This window comes from Octodon degus, unplaced genomic scaffold, assembly GCF_000260255.1.
Source record: "Octodon degus isolate 3935 unplaced genomic scaffold, OctDeg1.0 scaffold00068, whole genome shotgun sequence".
NCBI lineage: Eukaryota > Metazoa > Chordata > Mammalia > Rodentia > Octodontidae > Octodon > Octodon degus.
The window spans coordinates 3,737,621-3,756,225 of NW_004524644.1; the positions used below are offsets into that span (position 1 = coordinate 3,737,621).

The window sequence follows — 18,605 nt, forward strand, 5'->3', positions numbered from 1 at the left end:
AGTAATGGTTCATGCCTGCAGGTAAGGACTAAATGACTCAGAAGTATTTTTAAAGCAATTATTTTATCTGTCAGTCATATGATTATGCCTATAAGAAGAGATTCCATGGAAATGACTGTTTTGCCTTATAATAAACAGAGTTAAGATTTTGTACCTAAAGTCAGAAATGAAACTAGAGTTCCCTATTTTGATATGTGAATACTGTGTTCACTTCTGTTTACCAAAATTATGTATAGTAGATAATGTTTTAAATTGAAGTTCTTGGACAGACAGTTAATGCTTTTCTTTTCATTACCTAACAATTTATACTTAATGTAGATACCTTGTATGTAAAGCGTGTTGATTTATCTTTTCCAAGGTTAATATTTAGGGTTATCGCTTTTGTTCATAGATTTAAATTTAAGAAAATACTATAGAGAAGTAATTTGACAAAGAACGATACAGGAAAAATAATGAAAAAATATACTAAATAAAATGAATTTAATGGAAGTACACTAATGTGTAAAGGACATGATCTGATGGCAAAATGATCCCATTATATCGATTTATTAGGTGAAAGGCTCCTAGCTACAACTTAGTCGTTAATAAAGAGAATGTTACTGCTTTCTGTAGAGTCTGAAAAGAGAAAAATTCAGGATCATTTGTGTTTATTTTTAGCTTCTAACTTCTGGTTTGTGTCCAGCCATCTGATTTTATGCACTCTAGTTACTGAAAGAAAAACAACCTGATTTATGTATATGTACAGTATAGCTTGGATAATTGTACTGCTGATTTCAGCTGGTCTATTGAAAGGAGCAGTTAATGCTTACATTTTTTTTCTTCTTTGAAATTTATAACTTTTTTTAAAAACCAATTTTGCATGCTTATATCTGGTAATGTAAACAACTAATTTGAGGACGACCTTACGCAATATAACAACCGTTGCTGAATTCCTGTTCTGTTTAGTGAAATTCTGTGTCAGTTTTTTTTTGCTATTTTTTTATTGTCTTGAAAAAAGAAAAAATCTGGAGATTGTGCATATTCTGCTAGTAAAATGGTGGTGATCGGTAGGGGAAAGGATGGGAGTATAAGCAGGGAAAGTCCAGGTGCCAAGTGCCATGTTCAAGTTTGCTACTAAGAAGAATGTATTCAATGAGACAGCAGCAGTAATTATGGTAGATTTTTGTAGTGTCAAACAGTGGATGAATATTATTGAGAAACAAGTTAGGAATGGATTAACTCTTTCTGGTTAAAATACATTCTATACGGAAAGATATTCTAAAATATTTTGATTTTATTTATTAGGTTCTTGTGGTTATTTGAAGGAAACGGAGGGCACATGTCATGATTTAGGAGTTTAGAAACAAGTACTGATGACTTCGTACAGTTTTACAGTAGCTTGTATACAGTTACACAGTTTCTGGCTTTATATGTGGAGCCTTTTTTGTTTATTATTTGGAGAGGGTATTCTACAGCTGTATCTGACAGTTGTGATATGCTTACTGGGTGATAGGTGTGACTTACGGATCAGCTCAACACTTTGCAAACATTAAAGTTGTTTAGTGAATGTAAATGTACTAAACATAGAAAATACAATAACTAGTCAGATCATTCAGCTTTTTAGTTTGTTATGAAGAATTTGAAAAATAAGAATCTGAAGTTAAAAAAAAATTAATGGCCTAGTAATGGTATATCATGCCCAGGATTAATACTTTGCAGTATCTTATAGTATTCCCATCACATTCAAGTTAATGTTTTGAGATATGGTGGCTTAAGTATTAAAGATGTTTGGGATTTTCTTTCCATCAATTTTCCTGTGTGTCTGTGAGTAGAAAGGTAACAGAAGCCTGACTTCTTTCTCTGGAGAGAGAAAAGGCACTTGGCTGTGTGGTACAGAAGTTCTCTGTTAGCACACCTGACGTAGGTCCTACAAAAGGGGTGATTTGGGATACTCCAGAGGACTGAGCAGGGGAATGGTGCTTCTCCACACGGAGTGTAACACACAGAACTGTGAGTGCTGTCAGGAATTTCCTCATCAAACATTTTAGCCTACTAAAATGAAATTGCTAGTCTTGTGAGAGCCAGTATTGATTGAATTATTTTTATTCATATAATTTTATAAAATAGGAAACAAAAATTTTATTTTTAAATTTATTTTTATTTTTATTTTTTTGGAAAAAGAAAAATTTTAAAACCCTGCTTTATTTTTTATAGCTTTAAGGACCCCTTCACTTCACAACAAAATACAGTTTGAAGTAAAATTGTAATGGAATCTTGGAGTTTGCTATGGGCAATAAATTGGAAAATATATTGTCCCAACAAATCCCCATACCATGTTGAAATTATTTCATCTTAATATAGTGGAGGCCCTATAGAGAGCATCATTTTATAGAGCAGGTGTGGAGTGCTTCTGTTCAGAATGGCTGACTCATAGGCCAAAATTAACTAAATTAATTTAACTTACCTATTTTAAAATTAGAAGCAAAGAATCCATTGCTGAATGGATTAAAAACAAATTCCTGATGATGCATGAAAAATAAGTGTTATGTTGTGGCCAGTTAAAAGGAAGACATAGCTGTTGTAAAAGTTCTTCTGGAGATTTTATTAGTAAATACTACTACAAGTATTTACATTTTTCAATTCGATATACCTGGAATGAATGAGAATGAATGAATGAATGAATTAATTAATTCATCTTAAACATGGTAGGTACAGTTATACTTCCTTGGTTGCCCCCTTTAACGTAAAAACATAAACTGTAACTACATAGCTGATGAAAAAGATTTCCAGTTTTGTTTCTTCTTGCCCTTTCTTTGCTACAGCAGTACTATGGGATGAAGCAGGTGGGGATGAGGAGGAGCAGCATGAACTATGATAGCTAGGACAAAGAGTAGCAATTACTTACTAAACAGCCCAAATACCATTGTTGTTGTTATTTCTCCTACTTCTCCCTTGCCCCTTCCTGGGAATTGTACTGTATGCCATTTCTAAGTTCTTTATGGGGGGGGGGGGAGTAGAAGGAGCAAAAAAGGGATGTGTATGTGTGTGTATATGGGAAGGATTTCGATAGATCATCCCAGGAAGATATCCTGAATGAAAAGTTGTTTTGTGGTACTAGAAATTTTGTCAAATAATAGTATTGCTATTTTTTTCAATAAATTCTGGTAACAAAACTGTACAGTTCTTAGTAAAAAAGAGTTGAGCTCAAAGTATTCACAGTTTTACTTCAAGTCTATCTAGGCCAAACCCAGGGAGGTCTGAGAAATTTGAGGTGTGGGAGTCAGAAGCTGAGAAACTACATTTACATTTATCCTTGCATTTATTTGCTGTCATTAAGTGTGAATGGATGTTGAACTAGTGAACTCTCCACATCTGATTAAAAGCTGATAACCAAATAACAATGCCCTTCAGGTTTGCATTTTCTCAGGGAACAGGCTCCAAAAGGATCATTATTTTATTTGGGGAAGTATTTGACATTTTTTAGTGTTACAGAGGGGCTCCCTTTGCTGGAATAGGTAAGAAGTACTGACTTCTTTTGTTAGCATTCTAGCTATCTAGCAAATACTTAATTTACAGGTTGCTGGCAGCCTTGATCAGGGGAGTAATGAAAGGAAGAAGAAGCTTCAAGTAATACTATGCTATGCCTAGTTTTCTACCAGGACTGAGTAAACAGAACTGGTGACAATTGGTAGATTTTGTATTGTCCCTCCTGTACTATAAGGTTATTTCAAACACAGAACCTGTGCTATTTTTTTTTTTTTTGTATACAGGTGTTGATTCTTTTTCTTATTTTAAAGTAGGTTAAGTGAAGAGACAAAGAGAATGGGAGTGAATTCAAAAAATCAACTTAGAGAAAGAAATAAAGAATATTTGATGGAAAGGATCCAGGACCAACATGTCCTTCATTTACTACTATTGAGTGTGTTTCCCCTACTTCTATGCAGTGAACAGAGTATTTTTTACAGGAGAGCCAAAGATCCTATTTTACCCCCACCTAAAGACCAGATCAAACATTTATTAACTCTTTTCTCTTTCCCAGACTCCTCTCTGTCACTGTTATCTATATTTCTCTGCTTTCAGATTAGATATTTTTCTTGAATAGAAGAATATATTGGGATAGTGGCTGATTGTGTTGTTTCCCCTTCACTTATTTCTTTTTCATTGTTAGAAAAAAAAATTAAGGTTATTGGTCCAAATTTAGGTGAACATAATGATCAAATTTATTACATAGGAAATTTGTACCTGTACATGATGTATTTTTTTTTTAAATTGGATACAGTGTCTCATTGCACAGTTCAGACTCTAGTGATCCTCCTGTTTTAGCCTCATCAGTGCTGGGATTATAGGTGTGCACCACCACACCCAGTTTCAGGACCTGCATGGCATGTGGTACTGGGGATTGAACCTTGGTCCTTGCTCTTGCCAGGCAGGCACTTAGGCTGCTGAGCTATATCTACATACTGCGTGATGTATCTTTTAAAAAACATATTTGGTTGTTACAAAGTCTCACTACACAGTTTGGACTCCATTGATCCTCCTGTTTTCAGCTTCCCCAGTGCTGGGATTACAAATGTGAGCCACTATGCTAGGACTCGGGCTGCTTCATTTTGCCCTGGGGGCCAGGCTGCTGTGGCATGTAGTGCTTTGGATTGAACCTGGTCCCTGGGCTTGCCTAAGCAGGCGCTTTAGTCCATTGAGCTATCTTGCTGACCCACACATGCTGTATCTTGTTTCCCATTGTTTTCTTCACTTATTTCTTATGCTTGTTTTAAATTTCTATTTCATTTTCATTAATGAATATACATATAAGAAGGTACATTATGAGATTGAGCTTTTAAATTTTTATTTATGTGTTTGTATGTGGCAACTAAGAAATCTTTGTCAGGCACAAGGCTTCTAAGATACTCTACTATATTTAGAAAATTTTATGTTTTGCTTTTTTGAGAGGATCTTGCTATATAGTTTAAGATGGTCTTGAATTCAAAGTCCTTCTGCCGCATCTTCCCAAGTGCTGGGATTACAGGTGTGTGTCATTGTGCCTGGCTACAGTATTCTCTGTGTGAGTATATTCACTTTACTCTTGATAGACTTTGGGGATATGTGCAGTTTGTGGCTGGTAGGCATTGTGTTGTTATGAGCACTTGTATGTATCATTTGGTAGATGAACCTGTGCACGTGTTTCTCTTGAGTCTTTCCCTAGGAGTGCAAGGGCTATGCTTTAGTGGGTATTGCCAGGTTCCCAAAGTGAAAGTACTAGTCTATATTCCCACCATCTGAGCTCTAAGTTCTTGCCAGTTTGGCACTATATACTTTTTTCTTTCTCCCCTTTTCCTCATTTTCCTTGCATTCTGGTGGGTAGGCCTTTGACACCCACTTTTTTTTTTTTTTTTTTTTTTTTTTGAGGGTCGTGTGTGTGTGTGTGTGTGTGTGACACAAGGCCTTCACGACAGAGCTTATATCCCTAGCTGCCACCTTCTTGTTTTTTTTTTTTTTCTTCTCATTCTCCTTCTCTTTCTCCTTGTCCTCCTTCTACTTCCTCTTCTCCTCATCCTCTTCCTCCTTTTCTTGCTCTTCCTCCTCCTCCTCTTCTCTTACTCCTTTCCCCCTCTCTTCCTTCTTTGAGGTGGGACTATTTCTGCCTATAGATACTATGCATTTAATAACTGAATTACATTTATGTTACTGGGTTGTTAACAATTGATAGCTACATTTGTGTGTAATATGTACATTATAATATTCAGAACAAAGAAATGGTCAGAGGGAACCACATTTGATGCTTTTGCTTTTATTTGTGTAACATTTTTTTGGGGTAGGGGTTCAGACAGAGTCTCACTATGTAGTTCAGGCTGGCCTTGAGCTCACTATTATGTAGTTTAGGTGCGTAACTATAATATGAAGTGCTGTAATGTATAATAGAACATAAAGCTACAGTACTGAACAGCATAGGCAGCACTGTGTAAACAAGGTGTACTATATTTCAAAAAGAGATTGAGGAGCTGTAAAAAGACAAAAGAGAAGTGTACCACACTGCCCCAAGAAAAGATGAGACATAAGTGCATTTGGGTTTTAGGGACAGTCTTGTTGTCCCACAGGTAAGTCATTAAGCAAGGAATATCTGCACTGACTTTGATGAAGGAAATCAGCATTAGAAGTTCAACTAGAAAGGGGCCTAGGCTGTAGTCCTTGGAGGTACTGCTTTCCTACAGACTTGTAGTGTTTTAACAGGCCTGTAGGCCATGTGTATTGGCATTAGTTTTCAGATTTGGTTATAATAGCAAAACCTTATTAGAATAAGTTCTTATCTTATGAAATTGCAAGTTGCAAACTGTCACAGAAGGTGAAAGGGACCACTGTTATGAAAATATGTAGATGTGAATAAGTCATGGAAGTAGCTCACACGTCTGCTGGACGTTGCTATACTTGTGCTGTTGTGTGCTTGATGCAATAGGGTCCAGTAGCACAGTGCTCAGGCAGGGCCCAGGATGTCCAGAAGCAGGCGAAAGCGGTGGTGGTGTGGAGCGGACTGCTGAGAAGGGCAAGGTGTTATGGTGTATATTTGTGTCAAAGGTGTATAAGGCTCACTTGATTGGACTTAGGAATGAGTCGAACTTATGAATGTTCTCCCAAACTGGAACTGGTTCTTTGGTTGGAGACTTACTGTAAAAGGTTTCATTTAAACCTGATTAGAAGTGTATCTGTTGGTTTGTTTGTTTGTTTGTGGTACTGAGGATTGAACTCATGGCCTTGCCCATGCTCTGCAAGCATTCTACAACTGAGCTACATCCCCAACCCCAGAAGTATATCTTTTGAAACGCATAAGATAAAGCTAGAGGCTTAGTCAGTGGTACTCAGCTGTCTCACCCTGGAAACCCTCTTTTTGATTTCAGTATTTCTACTTGACAAGTATTGAAGAAAGTGGGCTCCATTAGGTCTGACCAAGAAATCATGACAGTTTTGATATCTTCTAAAATATTACATTTTATATTATACATGGTGCCTAAAATTGTTCTAGTTAATAGTTAACTAAAAATATTGTTATTTAATTAGTGGTAAAAATCTGGATGGCTGTCTGATCTGCCTTTCTACTGACCATTTTTATTTGATTTAGATCAATGAAACTTTATTAATTTTATTTTTTTCACAGTACCAGGGATCAAACTCAGGACCTTGTGCTTGCCAGGTAGTTGCTTATGCTGCTGAGCTATCTCCCCAGCCCAAAACTTTTGATTATGCCTGATTTCTGATGGTTTTGTGCCTAGCCCAATCTTACAGTGTTTTTACTTTGGTCGTGTTTCTATATCCTTCCATCTCAAGCAAGCCCCACCCAGGTCAAGTGAGGATTACAGATTTTTTTTGGAAAATGTTAAAAGGTCTGACAGTTGTTCAGATCAGGTATTCATGGTGGATTTGTTTGTAGAAAAGTTTTTAGACCAAAGCAAAGCAAACATTTTCCTAGAAATTTTGTCAAATTAGTCTATGTCTGCCTGCCTCTCTGTGCATGGAAGAACTGAGTCTTTCTTAGTTGCCTCAGTTGTTGGGCTAAGGCAGTCTTGAGCTCAGGCAGCCTCCTGAGTAGCTGGAACAACCACTACCCATGGCTGATATTTTATTTTACTTTATTTATTTTTACTTCTTTATTTATTTTATTGAGAAACAAATAGCAGTGAGACAGTTTCAAACCAAATCGGTAGGACAGTTTCAATAATTAACACATTGCATACATTCTCCCTAGTGGTTAATTGCTGTACAAGATGCGGACATTATGATATCCTGTTTACAAACACCATTAGAAAAAAATCCCTCTATTCATTAAGAGAATGTAACTATATATCTATCCTAACCATTTTGAATACACAGATACAAAATGGACATTCATCTGTATCCCCTTTTTTTGTTAAGTTCCATTATTTGAATATTATAGGTATGTTAACTCAGCAAAATATTCTAAAAGAGTTCAGTAGTCCATAGTAGTATTGGGTCTTCCGCTTGACTGGCAATGTCAGAAATTGTTGACCTGAGTCCCCCACAGCTCAACATAACAGCATGGCTTTATTTCTTATATTTTGTTTTTATACTTTTCTGCTGGATGGTTAAGACCAAGGTAAAGCAGGACCTATGCAACAAGAGTTGTAGCTTTTGGGTCTGATAAGGTCAGTGAAATCCCCTCAGGATTTATCCTAGGATCCTGTACCTCAGATTGTAGATCCTTTGTCAGTGTCAGCCATGTGGATGAGTCACGGCCATTGCTTGGCCATTGTGCTCTCTGTGAAAGACTGAGAGAATGTTTTCTCTCCATGTGACTCTCCTTAGGCACACTCTACATCATTGATCACTTTCTTCTTTGGCCCCATAATCTCCTTGATCAGAAAATTTGGGACACTACTGAGTTACGTGACGTTACAGTACAAGTTCTCATATGTCCTGAGTCTTAATTGACCTTGGAAGGCTAGGGCCAAAATGTTGGCTTTCCTTGCGTCCCTCCTTTTTCTCTAATTTTGGTCTGCAAACTTAGGTTGTTAACCCTCCAGAAGAGAAGCTTACTGTTATTACCATACAACCTAGGCTGTTAAGCTTAGCCTCACTATCAGTCTGAATATCAAACATCTTAGGCATAACATGGAACTGGTATTTTTCATCAAGTATTGATATGTTGAACTTTAAGTCCCTACAGAATATGATGAAAAAACATTTAAAATTAGAATATATTTTTTAAAAATAGTCATAAAGAATTATATAATTCTTATGTTTACACATAAGTCCAAAAATCTAACCATATACAGCCTTGAAGCAGGACAGTCCCACAACATTCCTTTTCCTGTCTCTTGCCTTCATTCACCACCCCCTTCTTTTTGAAAAGTCATCTACCCAAGAGACAGCACAGCAGCAACTGGCATGTCATGACAAGCAGCATGGCTGATATTTTAAAAATGTGTGTTTGAAGCTAGCTTCATAAAATGAGACCAGCTAGATCCATGATGTGATTTGGCACTTTTTGTAGCTTTGAACTTAGAAGTTCCTATTAAGGATTCAGTGGCATGATGTCTTGCTTGTAACCTGGGAGGAGAAGCCTATGGACTATATACTCAATTGGGAAATGATGGTACAATGAGTGACATTTTGACCTCTTAAGTCTGACACAGCCAGCTTTTTCCTGTTATACATCATACCAGTGTTTCTTGCATTGTTTGAATTTAAAATAATGTATTTTTAAATTCAAGAATAGCTCTTGAGGAAATGGTTATGCCTTAAGAAGCATCTGGGCAATAGCAGCTCACATGAGGGAACTGAAGATTTACATGTCATTTCTCATCTTTTCAGTTCATGTTCTTCAATAATACTTGGATGAATCGCCATACTATGAAATCGTTAGTTTTTCCGTAGCTATAATGTAGTTGTGGAAGGTAGAAGTACATTTAGGTTTGCTTCAACTCAACTTCAGTAATTCACCTTCATTAAGTAATCAAAAGTATGTATGTATGTATTTATTTATTTATTTATTTAATTTTTCTTGGTGGAACCGGGGATTGAACTCATGCTCTTGCACCTGCCAGGCAAGCGCTTATTCTACTGAGCTATCTCTCTGGCCACGTAATCAAAAGTATTTAACTGGTGCTTAATTCTGATCAGATATGGTGGTGAATGGAACAACAACAACAAAAACATGGTAACAAGAAGAGAGCTCAGCTTTCTCCCTTGTTTTATACAGGAGAGAAACTAATCCTAAAATGGTAGTTATGTATCCAAGATTCCAGATAGGGCTGTTATTTATTTGCAGATCTGGGGATTGAACTCAGGACCTTGTGCTTGCCAGGCAAGCACTATATTCTACTGAGCTATCTCCCTGGCTCAAGGCTGTTATAATCTAGTAACTTCCTGTATTTTAAATTGAGGCAGTTAGATTCTTGGACATATTTCAGGGGAGCTATTTGACTAGTTTCCACCTTTTTTCTTCTTTAAGAAAAGTAAGAGTGGTTATTTTAAGTCACACTAACATGGGAGAAGTAACTTAAAATGCCGTACATTATGGAACACATTCCTATTAACTGTTTAATTCTTTTAAGAAGCCCTTCATAGTGTGTAGTATAGATGACTGTTTCCACTTGTCGTTAAGAAAACCAGAGTTTGTGATCTTACGGCATATATACTAATCAGTAGAAGTCCTCTCAGGTCGTCTTTGGTACAGCACTGGTAATGCTAGGCCTGTGCTGTGCATAGACCTGTATCCCAGCCCTCTAGAGGTGCTCTCGGAGCTGTGCCTGGTGGCTCTAGACACTTGTGCCTTAGAGTGTACTGTGCGAAGAACAGAAATGGCGAATGTTTGTATGACAGCTTTCCTGGGTGGCGTGGCAAACATTAATAAGAGCGTGCTGTTGACAATTTCCTGTAACTTGAGCACAGTTGCTTGTGCAGGCAGAGGTCAGGAGCACTTTCCTGGGCGCTGTGAGAAGATAAATGCACCTGGCACTCAGAGACAGATTCTCATTTTTGCTGTTTTCTCTTATATTGTACAACCTGTTTTGACATTTGAAGTTTTTTGATGCCGGGGATTGCACTCGGGGCCTTGCACTTGTCAGGCAGGCAATTATGCCTCTGAGCTATCTCCCTAGCTCTGACATTTGAGTTTTTAGTTTCAAATCTTTTCCCTTTAAAGAGCACTGTGTAGTTTCTTAGGCAAGGGGACTGAAATTTAAATATAAATGTGACTATGACCCTTTATGAATAACAATATGCATCCTTTTAGCAGCAGTCTTTTCAGGGATGATAAAAAAACTGATTAATGCAGCCAATTCAAAGACCAATAATTAAGCTTCATTTTAATAGCCATGTAATACATTTTGTTAGATATTATTAAATCATTTTATGTAATTAATAGTTAACAATTTTGAGCAATAAATTGAAAAGGCCAAAGTTTTAGGTGGTCATTTTATTTTTGGTGTAAGGTGATTCTTGTTGCTATGTAGGCATTGTGGCACTTTGATAATTAATAATATACTTTAAAGGGCATCATCATTTACTCAGTCTTCCTGCTCTTAACTTTTGTTGAGCAGTAATCCTTTTTGCATCAGTCTTACTAGTCTTTGTAGCCGTATTACCACCTCTATTTTATTTTTTTAATGTATCAGTTATTTAATTAGGTTCTTAGTTAGAAATTTAGAACACTTAATTTATGAGAATAAATTGCATTTGTCAGAGCAAAAACGGATTGCAGGTAGCCCCAGAGGTGAGGGAACAGCTTTGATTTTTGCTAAAATCTGTGAGTCCACCGCTTTCTGATACACCTTGAGCTGCTGTGAAATCTGGTCTCTCTCTTTCTCAGTGTCGAAGATCTCACCCACCTGGTGTCTGGATTTCCACAGCTGCTTCTTAAAGTAAGCATCAGTGAGGTGTTTAGGAATTTTCACTTTGCTGATACCAATTTTTGTAGAGGTGACAATGACAAATTTCTGGTGTGTTCTACATATAGAGGAACACGATTAAGGCTGAGAGGCCCAGACACAAGTAGCAAGCCACTGGCCAACTGCTTCAGGAAGTCCACGCTCTTGGCTCTGTGACGCCCAGTGAGGATGATAAAGATGGTGCTGGGAGTGATGCTAGCTTGAAGTTTCCTCACATGCTGACTGAAGAGTTTCTTGTCATGGCTTAAGAGTTTTGGGGCACATCTTTAGTATGGTAATATCTAGGCATTTTTCAAAGCTTAACCACTCGGGTACCTCCATTCTTGTCCCCACTGACTGGTTTTTTAATCGTAGCAAGAACTTTCTCCTTTTTCTTCTCAACCTCTGATTTAGCGGTTGTGTACTTTCTCTTGTACAAAGCCTTCCTGGAACACATAGAAGGTTGGGAGTATCTACCAATTCCTCTAACCAGGACAGGATTTTGGCTGCAGTGGGGCTGCTCCTTCTTGGACGTTTTTGCCTTCACTTTACCCTTTTTTACCAGTACCACTGGCAGAAGCCTTCTTGGCTTCTTGTTTCTTCTCTTTGGTGTCTGGCTTCTCAGTTTTTTCACCCGCCATCTTGCAAGATGGGAAAGAGCACCACCTCTATTTTATAGAAGAAGAAAAGCAGACTTGGAAATCACTTCTTCCCAAGCCACAGAACAAAGCAGTTTTAAAAGTGCCTTCTTTTACCACATATTTCATCTGTAGAGAATAATAGACGATGACAAGAGAAAGGGCCTTATTGATACTAAGTACAGGTTGAGTATGCCATATCTGATATATTTGGGGCTATAAGTATTTTTAGAACAGTTGCATATACATATGCTGGAGATGGGATCCAAATCTAAATATTAAATTCATTTATGTTTTATATACACAGTACTTTAGACACATAGCCTGAAAGTAATTGTAGACATTTTAAATTTGTGCATGGAATGAAGTTTCATAATACTGAGTCTTTCACTCATGCTCTTATATTATTGTTTAAACTATTTCAGATTTTGGAGCATTTCAGAGTTTGGGTCTTCAGATTTAGTGATGCTCAACCTCTGTACAAAATGCTTATTAATGTGCAGTATTTTGCAGTAGTTATAAAGCCTGGAGACAGGACTTCCATTCCCTGGATTATTAGTCCCTCCATTTTTCTCTACAAAACACTAAATTTGGAAAGCCGTAAGAGGCCTAATACATCTTCTTCACCTACTTAGTTCCTACAGGGATATGAACTATGAACCTTTCATATCAAGGGGAAAGTGTCCTTTATCTGGAAATGTTACTTACTCGAAAATATCACTTAGGCAGAATGTCTCTGGGCAAATAAATTACTGTCACTAACTGGCAACTTACTGAAATTGGTAAAATATATATAAAAATATAGGGGGGCAGGGGAAATTATTTTCAGGCTATGTGTCTATGGGCTCCAAGGGCATGGCATGGGGCAGCAGTTTATGGCAATAAGAGACAGTAAAAGGGAGGAGCAAACCTGTTTTTTCCCCTTATATTGTATGAAGGCTACCCGCCCTAGGTGCATGTTGCACTCTTATTCCCAGTTCCAGCGCTAGACAGTAAACTAGATTCAGCTGCCTCCTACCCCACCCCACATGATTGCATGAAGCTCTGGGGGAACATCTAGACACAAACTGTAACAGTAGTCAGGATATCTGCCACTGAAATGTATATTTACTCTTTTTTTTTTTTTTTTTGACATGTTATTTTTATTTTAAAGAAAGAAAAAAAAATAAAAACAGTGGTACAAAATCTCTCTCTCTCTTTTTTTTTTTTTTCCCGGAAGCAGGGATTGAACTCAGGCCTTGAGCTTGCCAGGGAAGTGCTTTTTCTACTGAGCCATCTCCCCTTTTCCCCTATATTTACCCTTTAATGCAGAAGGTTTCTATCTGATTAGAAAATCTGGGAGAGATGGAGAAATAAAAATAATACTTCTCAGTTTTTCTTTTGGCTTTTGTGTTATCCTTCCTCAGGGTCTTTGTCCCAGGTCTGTTACTCTTCTCATCTGCGTTGCCTTAAGATGTTTGCCACAGTCTCTGTGGTGTTAAGAAGTACTATCTTTGAGTTGGTGACTCCCATATTTATATCTGCTGCTCTCCATTTTGAGCTGTCTGCGTCATTACCTAAAAGTCCTTTCACATTTCAGATTTAAAGGACTCCAAACTGACCTTATTGTCTTGTTTAACCCCTCCTGCCTGTGATGTGGGGTGTTTTATGGCCACTCTGTACCTCACTCACTTTTCTCTCTCGTGAAGGGAACTTTGGGGGCAGGGGAAGGATTAAACAGCCCTTTGGGTTATGACTGTCCTTAGGGTCTCTGGGGTCAGTAACAAAAATTACTCAGTTCATAACTTGTCTTGGAGGGTTTAAAAGAACATCATAAATATCTTTGGAAGATAGAAGGCAACAAAATGCTTCCTGAGGCCTCTATAACGGGATGGAATGAAGTTCTCTAATCTTAGCCCAGTAAATAGTAAGGATTTGTGCAGAGCTGTCTGTGTAACCATCCTTTCAGCAACTGCTCAAGCCATTACTAAATCTGTCAGGCTTTTTACTTATGTTATTTCTTACTAATTACCAACCTCTACACAATGAAGCTGTCTCATGGTGACCCAAGTATGACCCTTTTATCTATATAATTTTGTCACTCTTCTCATTTTAATTTTTAAAAATGTCTCCAGAAGCCCCAGAATTATTTTATCTCATTTTACTTTAAAGTAAACATCTAGGGCTGGGGAGATGGCTCAGTGGAATAAGTGCTTCCCTGGCAAACACAAAGGCCTGAATTCAATCCCCGGTTCCGCCAAATCAATCAATCAATCAGTCAATCAGTCAATCATTTGATTTGTCACTGGATCCCACAAATTTTTTTCTTCAAAAATTCTCCTCAAATCCTTCTGTCATTGGAATTAACACTGCTGCATTTTTTGTTTGTTTTGTTTTTATTTTTTTGGCAGTTCAGGCTGGTCCTGAACTCACTATGTATCCCAAGTTGGCCTTGAAATTCACAGCCTTAGCCTCCCAAAGGCTGGGATTACAGGCATGCACCACCATACCCTGCTGAATGTGCTGCTTTTATGCACATTTTTCTTGCCTCAGTCCTCAAATGTTGCTCAGTCTCTTTCCTGTCATTAACCTCTCTGTTCTGCCTTCTGTGTCCCCTGCTGGTTTAAGAATTCCTGAACAAGATTTCTTTACTGCTTCTGTCACTGGCCTTCTACCTGTCTTCCTTGTAACATGTTCTTCCCTGTCTGGACTGCACCTTTGAGATGCCATCTCTCCTGTGATCTGACCCACACCCCAACTGCAGAGACTCATAGGGAGATGGCGTCTGAATGGCTGTTTCTAACCCATACACTAAATACATGTTTATTTCTAATTTTTTTTGTTTATTTTTTAAATTTTTTGAAAGTAACAGGCAGCGCCTGCCTGCCTGCCTGCCTTCTTTTCCTTCCGTCCATCTGTCCATCTGTCCATCCATCCGTCCGAGACAGGGTCTTACTGTGTAGCTCAGGCTGTCCTTGGGCTCACTTTGTAGCCCAGGTTGGTCTCGAACTCACAATGATCCTCTTGCCTCAGCCTCATGAATGCTCGGATTACAGGCCTACACCACCAAGCCCTGTCACCAGGCAGTGTGTTGTTCTCCTGCCTTGTGAAAAGCTTTGGAGGACCATCCAGGTAGCTCAGCGGATTAGAGCACCTGCTTAGGCAGACGCAGGAGTCAGAGGTTCAGTCTCTGGCCTGATGTGTTGGCCCCGCCTCCAGGACAATTGAGACTGGACATGGTGGTTCGTGCCTGTAATCCTATCACTTGGGAAGCTGAAAACAGGAGAATCACTACAAGTCTGATCTGTGTAGTTAGTCCCTGTACACCCTGTGGACGCTGCACTAAATACAAAAAAAAAGAGCTTTGACAATGTTTCTTTTCATATCTGCTTATCCACCCTGCTATACTCAGATACCTTGAAGGACTCCCATTTCCTCCAGTGAGTGTTGGCTGGTACAGTGCACTTCCTGACAAACTGGGTGAGGCTGGCCCAGCTGCCCCTGCCAGAACTTCAGCTTGTCTTTCCTTTTAGAAGTACCACTGGATAATGATTTGCCCACAAGTCCAGAGCCTTGGTGGTCTGTGTTGTGTGCTTTATGGCACAGCTGAAGCTTCCTTGTAGGTTAGTTTGCTACTGGTCATTTGCTTCCATGGTGTTGATGCCAGCAGTCAGGGTACTAGGCAGAGCCCTTTCAATTGAACTGGTAAAATTTTGTTTATACCAGTTTCCATATTTAAATTTATTTAAAAAATTATTTTTTAAAAAATCATTTTATTTATTTGGTATAGTCTTGGTACACAGCTTAGAAAGTCTAGTGATCCTCCTGTCTCAGCCTGCCCAACACTGGGATTGCAGGTGTGTGCCACCATGCCTGGACTCTGTCACTGGCTCAGTGAGACCCTGGGGGCGGGGCCAGCAGGGCATGTTGTGCCTGGGATTGAACCCTAGTCCCTGTGCTGTCTAATAAGCAGGTGCTTAGTCTGCTGAGCTCTCTCGCTGGCCCTCAAATTTAGAATTTAGGGGCCGGGGAGATGGCTCAGTACACTAAGCGCTTGCCTGGCAAGCACAAGGGTCTGAGTTCAATCCCTGGTTCTGCAAAAAAAAAAAAAAATAATAATAATAATTTAGTCAAAATTCTCAACTTTTTCCTGGCCTTAAATTTACAATTTATTATTTTTTTTATTTTAAACAAGTTTTTCTTTTTAAATCAGATTTTATTGGTACACTTAGATATATCTGATGATCACATTCATCATAGGGAATTTGTACATGATATAACTTGATTCTTTTTTCCCTGTTCCCTTACATTTCAGCTCCTCCATTTCCATTTTTTCCTTTTCTCTTTTTTCTCCTTTCCATTCTTTCCTTTTCCCCACACTCCCTTTCTCTCTCCCTATTTGAACATTTTTCTTCCTGTTTCACAATACCTTTTACATATTTTGGTTCTTATTTACACAATGCAGTATTTACACATGTGAGTGGGATTTATTTCACTTCAACAGTATGGAATCAGGGTGCATCCATTTACCTAGAAATGCCTTGGGCTTATCCTTCATGTCAGAGCAGCACTCCATTTTTTTTTTTTTTTTTTTAAATCCATTCAGCTGTCAATGTACCATTTATTATTGTTTATGGTTGGTTTACATAGGAGTTCAGGATTTTTTTTTAAGTACTAGGGATTAAACTCAGGGCCTGTACACTGAACTGTATCCCCCCCAACCCCCGAAAACACACACACCCTGGGACAGGACCTTTCTTTGCCCAGCTTGGGTTGAATGTATGAGCCTTCAGCCTTAGCCTTCCAGAATTCTGGAATTGTAGGCTTGCACTACCACGTGTAGTTCAGGATTTTAATTTTAATCTTGCTACCTTTGATCCCATCTCTTTAATCATTGCTTTTTTGAGCCACAAATACCCCTTCTATTAGAATAAATAAATGCTGAAATAGCTTTATGTTTGAAGTGCCGCTACTTGCCACACTTACGGCTTTCCTACTTTTATCTTTCATATTTAACTTACATCTATAGTCAAGCCCAAGGTGGGCACTCTTAAGGACCAGGATCTGATGTGGTTGGCAGACTCACTGGTACACCTTGTTCATTTGGCTTGGTGAACTTTGTTCATTTGGCTGACATAGACTAACTGAGGCCTTCTCTTTAGCAGACAAAAGCTGAAAACAGATGATTCATTTTAGATTGTTAAAGCACAAGCTCCATCCAGTTCAGTTTTTATTTCCTGTTCCAAGTTGGACTTTGTGTGTGTGTTTGTGTACTTGAACACCCTGATGAGTAGGCCTTTGTGTATATTCAGCTCAGTACAGTGATTGATACTTAGCTTTTCTTACTGTGGGCTATTCTCTGTACCCACCGGTAAATTCTAGCCTCTTGGTCAAATTCATACAAAGGAAGTAGAGATGTACATCAGAAAATTTAGAACTTTTAAAATAGACTCATTTGAGAGCATATTCATTTTAGAGATGAAGTAGCAGACCTAGAAATATTGCCTCTCATCAATCAAATGATGACACAAGATAAAAATAATAATAGGGAATATTTAATTTTTTATTTTAAAATATTCAGAACTTGACCTGGTCCTTGGGCTTAGATCAAGGTTATCAAGGAGATTATGGCTAACCATGACAGTGGACTCAATGACCTTTACTTAGCAGGAAGAGTTTTTTCTAATTTCTCAGGGGCCTGCCCCTTAGCTCAATTCTTTAAGTGGCTGCTTCAACAAAGCAGTCAGGCTCAGGTTGCTGTGGTTCCATCCCCAGGACTCAAACCTGCCCTGAAGGCATTTTGGAGGCAGCCAAGAAAAAAAAAAAAACAACTTTTTCTAATTTCTCTTATTCGTGATCATCTGCCTGAAAGTTGTGGCAGAGGAAGCGACTGACAATGCAGAGCCTTGAGAAGTTGGCTGATAATTTTGCAGGGCGAAAGTAAAGAGTTGTAACAGTAATGAAAGATTGGGTCTGTCTAGATCTTCCTGTACAGAATCATTGTTTCCTGGAAAGGATGGAATTACCTATCTTGTGATGATGGATTTATGGAATGTTAGCAGCCAAAGCAGCATGATGTATGTATATTGGAAAGAGCACGTGAGCTTTGGAACCATGGACCAGAAGCTAAATCCTAGCAAGCCACATAACCTTTTTTAAGTCAATTTCCTTCATCTTTAATGTTGGCAATATCAAACTGTATTATATAGAGTTGTGAGGACTTAAGGAGATAACGCATATAAAGTGCATGCTGCAGAGAGCTGGTGGGTGTTGTGAGGCAGCGCAACACAGAGCAGTGCTGACGTGCTTTGGAGCCAGGCCAGGTTTTTTAATTTAGCTTGGCCACCGAATTGCTTCACTAATTTTGTAAAAATAGGTTACCTTCTCTGCAACCTGGTATAGAAGACCCAGGAATGAATACCAATTATAGCTGAAATGTGGCTTAAATAATGTATATAAATCTTTAGGACAAGATAACTATTCTGTAAGTAGACTTGGAGCCGTAGATGCTTCAAAGAAGGAACACCTAAACTTAGTTTAACAGTCCTGGTGTATATACCTCAATATGTCACCATCTATTTTTGGTGTCAGAATTAAGGTGTTTTTTTTTTGTTTTTTTTTTTTTTGCAGAGCC

At 38.3% G+C, this 18,605-nt stretch overlaps 1 protein-coding gene across 5 annotated transcripts in view; it reads left to right on the forward strand.

Annotated features, from left to right (window-relative positions):
• Srpk2 (SRSF protein kinase 2) overlaps nucleotides 1-18,605 on the forward strand; it is a 288,108-nt gene that overhangs the window by 149,265 nt on the left and 120,238 nt on the right. The window lies entirely within an intron of this gene.